This window comes from Pogonomyrmex barbatus, unplaced genomic scaffold (genome assembly GCF_055798465.1).
Source record: "Pogonomyrmex barbatus isolate J1 unplaced genomic scaffold, ASM5579846v1 scaffold6, whole genome shotgun sequence".
Taxonomy (NCBI): domain Eukaryota; kingdom Metazoa; phylum Arthropoda; class Insecta; order Hymenoptera; family Formicidae; genus Pogonomyrmex; species Pogonomyrmex barbatus.
The window spans coordinates 1,690,012-1,696,011 of record NW_028297160.1 but is presented as its reverse complement, the minus strand read 5'-3'; the positions used below and the strand labels follow the sequence as shown (position 1 = coordinate 1,696,011).

General features: G+C 44.2%; 1 long non-coding RNA gene across 1 annotated transcript; it reads left to right on the top strand.

Annotated features, from left to right (window-relative positions):
- The first annotated feature begins 277 nt into the window (after positions 1 to 277).
- On the top strand, positions 278 to 1,566 carry LOC148935081 (uncharacterized). Its single transcript, XR_016140739.1, has 2 exons — positions 278 to 528; positions 905 to 1,566. It is a non-coding gene; the product is annotated as an uncharacterized LOC148935081 (long non-coding RNA).
- Positions 1,567 to 6,000: the final 4,434 nt, after the last annotated feature.

Here is a 6,000-nt window from a genome sequence, read left to right as displayed (position 1 = left end):
TTTCTCTCATCGGTGTGGCGATGTACACACCAGGTCGGATATATCGGCCGGTATTTCAGCCGCCATGCGGAGGTAATGGATTCAGAAACGCGGCGGACACCGCGCGCCCCGTGTTAATAACAATCCATACTTATTGCCCGCATATTTTACCGATCCCCGCGCCCTGCCGCTTGCTACCGACTATATTACAACATATGGAGAGCATAAACTTTTATGGCTACCCTTCTATACCGCCACCCTACCACCTCCGGCCACTACCTCCTCCTCCGCCTAACAACCGGCCACCTCATCCCCCTCCCACTCCTCGTACATCCCTACGCTGCTTTTTTCTAGGTTTTTTTTCCTCATCCCTGCCTACTTTCACTAATTACAGAACGAGACTACGAAAGGGGGATGGTTAAACGATCGCGCGAGGATCTACGGTCGGACGGGCAATACTTCGACTCGGTCTACGTTTCACCGACGAGAATGGAAATGGCGTTCGCGCGTGTTCCATGGAAATTCGATGAATTGAGTCGAGTCCCAAAGGTAAATATTCTTAGGCCTGTGACATACGATATTTGCAACTGTATGCCGGAATACCGTTAACGGACGCTTATTATCGCTATATATTTGTTTTGCGCGGTTTAAGCAAATCTCTCTAGTAGAGAAATGATGTGTATGTACACAGTAAGAATTAGATAAGAATGTTGTAAATTTCGACATGTGAAAATTATTTATATGTGGAGTTTAATAGTTAAATAAAATTGCGATATAGACAAAACATTTAGATTTTCCAACTATTTTTGTATGAAAAATACAAAAATACATTATAGATAAAACGAAGCGATAGCTTTTTGGGATTGTAATCTTTCATATTTCTTAACGATTTATTAATGTGAAAAAGTCAAAATTCTGAGAGCAGGGCTACAGAAGAACGGATAGAGCCGTTATTCAGATCGCAATTTCAAGTGGAGATTAAGACTGTGGGCATCGACTGCGCGCTTACAATTCCTCGAAGGAAGAAGCAAGCGAGTTGTCTTCGAACTGGGACTCGTAGATCATCGCAAGAAAGCCCGTTTATCGGACGATGGCGCCACTTCGGGGGATGTGGGAGACGTTCGAGGTCAGAACGGGGACAGACGGCGGGGAAAACGGTCTCTTCCACGGCTACCGGGCAATGAAGCCTGTCAGCCGAATGATGAACGTCAGGGACGTAAACCTGACGGGTGATTCCGGTCGTCTTCGGCGAACGGCCGACGCGGCGAACACGGACCCGTACATCACTTTTATTGCTGCCCAGGCTCTCGTGATCCCTTGCACTGTACGCTCGCTGCGGATTGGACGGTGAAGATTTTGCCGCCTATCTCCGTGCGACCGACGTTCGACGTAGTAATCACAAGCGGTCAGTGGTCATAGGAACGTGTTACGGCCGTATCGGAAAATCCCGAGGACGAGGATTCAGCATTCTCTGAATGTTTCAGACTATTCGCATTTTGCGCAAGTTATTATTTTCTCCATGTAATAAAGAAAAAGATGTCAAAAGGATTTCAGGAGTTTAAACACAGAATATATTCAAAATTTACATCACCGTAAAAAAATCATTTGATTATATTAAAAGGAAGTAAACGATTATTGAAATAAAATTATTACAATTGAACATACAATTGAGATTAACTTTTATGCATATGCAGTTCAATAATTTTATTAAGAATCTTTGATACAATATTATTGATATTAGCAATAATCAAAATAATAGTTCCTTGATGGAAATAACATTTTCGCTATCCAATCTATCTATCGAACAATTGAAATTCGTTTTAAAGTTTGATACATGACGTTAATCTGTACGACAATTTCTTACGTCACGAAAGGGCGATCCTCGAAACGAAGCGAATCGAGCGCGAGAATAAACAGGGCTATTCAATTTCTGCCGCGCGCTATCAAGCAAATTCTCGCGTCTCTCGTTTCCCCCTTTCACGACATCAACGAGCAACGCTCGAGCAGTAACGGCGAATAATAAATTACCAACGTATCCCGCTTCCACTACTCCCCCGTCATCGCCGCCGCCCTTTCTCGCGCCACGTCGAAGTTCCACGTGCACCACTATGCGCATCAACGTAATTGCTCGCATATTATAATTTATATCGGGCCCTGAATGAGGACTATTTGGATGTGAACAATCGGCACGCCGACAATGCGAGACCTTAAATCATAATTTGGTTAATGTGGAATGTAATGTCGATGTTGGCGCGAGCGTATCTCCACCTGCGGATGGAGAGAGGGAGAGATAGGTCTCCGTCTCTCTCTCTCTTCTCTCTCTCTCTCTCTCTCTCTCTCTCTCTCTCTCTCTCTCTCTCTCTCTCTCTCTCTCTCTCTCCACCTCTCATTCTCTCTCTTTCCTACACTTACGCGACCGTTCACTCGTTCGTACGCAAGCACATACACGCGTACTCTATGCGAGGGATTATAAATCGCGGGCCAATGAGTGGCTTCCATTCGTTATCACTGCCGTTGGCACGCCAGTTAGGTGGGCACCTACGTAACGCCATCGTGTTTGCCGATGTTTTACGCCCGAAATATCGCGCTTTCGGCACCGACAACGCTTTCAACTACTACAACACTCTTCATCGACGAGGAATCAAGTTTAAGTTAAGAGAAAAGATGCGAGAATAGAGAAAAGATACTGGCAAAGTTACGGTCAAGTACTAAGTCAATTTACGCAAAATTTGTCTGACCCTGATGTTATCCTACTATATTCACATTGAACATGTTGATTTGGACTAGAATATTGGCGATACATTTCTATTTTCCGTAATGCTGTAAACATTTAAAACATATTACAAATACGAAAATCTGTTTTGTCTTATATATGGACTGGACAATATTGTTACAAAATATGTCGATAAAGTCAAAAAACACAAGTAATATGTCGAATCTATTTAAGGATTCTTATATATCTATATATATATATATATATATATATATATATATATATATATATATATATAATTTAGTATTTAAAAAAGATTGATTTCATGTGTCCTAAGAAAAATATAAAAATGCTATATGACGATTGTATATACATAATCTTGACTCAATGGCAAATGTGCATTTGCTACTTTCAAGCCCGCATCAAGTTGTATAGTTGCTTTGAAAGTGCCGCTATTGAGTTTTTCTCCTTAGAAAGCTTCCGGAACGTACCGATTTGGAGATAATGGAGTTACGTGGGTGGATAAGGTAACTTATTTTTATCGCGTGATCGCCGTATCAAGGGCAATGTTGAATAAAATCAAGAAATTTGAGAATAGGTTTTTCGCATGAATTTTAAAAATATCTCGAAGAATGTGCCGTTTGTTTGTAGATATTTTGAAAATGAAATCGCGCTCGATGATTCGAATGTTATGGACTTTCTCGATTGTACATCTCTCAGGCTTGGTCTCGTCTGCAAAATGCAATCGATAAAGTAACGACGTTAGCTCGATGCTACCTCGTCAGGCTCCGGTGTCGAGACGAGTGAGAGGGTTGAGTGACGGCCCCGTCGGATTCGATGTAACAACCCTTCGACGTCGATACGACGGTCTCGATAAGGCGGAGAAACGAAGCCGTGCGGAAAGAGAAAAAATAATTATTTCCGAACTGGCGCGGTATGTGTTAACAGTAGTAAAGACGCACATAAGTCAGCCCCTACGTATACCACTAGAAAATGAAAAGCGACGTCCTCATTTCTTAGTATATGATACTGGATATAATACTGATAATCTAAATCAGCTTTTAATCATATTTAAGAATTGATATCTAACTCTATTTATGTAATTGTAGGGACAACGTATGATAAGATGTATTATATATTTGAAATTATTTTTATATTTAGACACAAGAATTTAGACACAAATATAGGCATCTTCGATCGAGGCTGAATCTTGAGATGCTTAAGTACTTTTTAAATATTTTATATTACACATTATACACACAATTACAAGAGAGTTAGAGGTTATTGTCGCATGAAAAAAAAGTAAATGATTTTAGTAAGTGATTTTAAAGTAAGTGATTTTAAATGGATGTGACACTATTTGCACAATTACAGAATGCCCGGTTTTACATTCCCAGTTACATTCCCAAAGTGCATCTTGTAATGTATGTTCCCCACGATCGTCGTAACGACGGCAAAATAGAAGCTGCAAGAGTCGCAGAAACATACGATAACTATGCGCGCCCCGAAAATTAAATTCGTATTGCGGCACGACGCATCCCTTCCTGTTTTCTGAAATGAGTCTGCGCAGTCCTATCTGCTAGATAGCCGGGCATCTTTAAGTCTCCTTCTACTTTATACGACCGTTATCGCGGCAGCCTATCTCCTGGATGGACCTTTCGCACCCCTGAACGACTTGGCCGCACATATGCAATGAACTCCCTTTTACTTCCCGTGAATTTGTTGGGGTTGGCGATAATGGTGACCCTCTTCTAACGGGGGTGCAGGGTGGCCGAGAATAAAAGAGAAAAAAAGATGGAGATCAGCCCGAGAATCTGACTACGTTCGTGCACAAGAAGGATAGGTGGGGGGCAGAGGGGAAGGGAGGGAAACCGAGATTCGATGTTGCGTGAAATATAATACTTATTTTACGACGGAAATACCAATCCCATCAACGCGATCGGAAATCCACCGTGGAGCGATTAAGTTGAACGAGCTTTCTGATGGAAGCTTTCTTTTATCTGAAGGATACTCTTTAAATTGCTATATAAAATTATGCATAAACACAAAACTGGTTTTCCGAGAATATTACATATTATTAATAATAAACTGCATTTAACGGAATTCAGATAATTCGTAAAACTGTGTTTTTCTTACGCTTTGATTTTATTCATCATCCTCGACACGCTAATCGGAAGTCGTGGTCTGTGATTCGTTCCGGACGGCATGCTTTTATCGATGGTGGCACAGTCGGGATGGTAGTCAGGAGCACGGAAGTATCGTATTCGTCTCCCGTTGTGGATGATGTCATAGTCGAGCACGAGGTAGCCAGATAATAATTATAAGTTACGAACTTGCCGGGGTTGGCGTTTCGTGGGTTATAGCACAGAGGCAGCTCTCCGGTGGTGCGCGGAGCGGGCTGGCAAGTGGAGATGGTGTGAGTCCTGGTTGCGGCTCGGCGAGCGGACACTATCGCGTTACGATGTTGCATTAATCTGTAGCAAGCAAGTATCGGCAGCCGCCGGCCCCTGGGTGGGTTGCGGGGTCGCTTCTGGGGGTACGGAAGAGGACGATACTGCGCCAGAGGATGGCCCGGCAGACGGGATAGCTAACCTACATGCTTCCTAAATATATTGTCGGTATAACCCGCCGGGGCGGGGGGAAACGTTGGAGGGGTGGGCGGCAGGGGATGCGGGTCCAAGAGCAGCTCCGGCAAGAGCGGTGTATCCCTACACTCATTCCGCTCGTGTATACTGCAACGGCACGAGCGAGGGAAACGAAGCGAGCGAGCGAGCGAGCCAGAGGAAAGTGTCGCGACGGTCGAGAGAGAGAGAGAGAGAGAGAGACGGACGATCTGTCCAGGATGTGGGTGTGTAATGGCATGTGTAGTGGTCGAGGGCGAGACAGGGTTGCTGGGACAGCAGTACGTCCCCGAGGCCCAAGCACACCGCATGGAAGGCGCACACGTGACACATACGTATACACATGAGCGGGCGCGCTCGCGCGCGGGGGGTTGGTGTATACTATATGATTCTCATCCACATATATCCCAACGTCGCACTTAATGCCGCCTGCGAAATGAGTAGAGTCCTCGGAGAGGGAGAGAAATGAAAGACCGAAAGGGAAAGAGAGAAAGAGAGAGGATGAGAAAGAGGGGAGGAGGAGGAAGAACATGGGAGAAGAGGGAGATAGCTCGAAGAGAGGCGCTCGATTGTATGCTCGGTTCGGTGAGGAACAGAGACAGCGATGCGGCACAAGTCGCTTAGATAACCGGTATCGTACGTGAGAGCGTATCGTTATTCGAGCGAGGGCCAGAGAGAGAGAGAGAG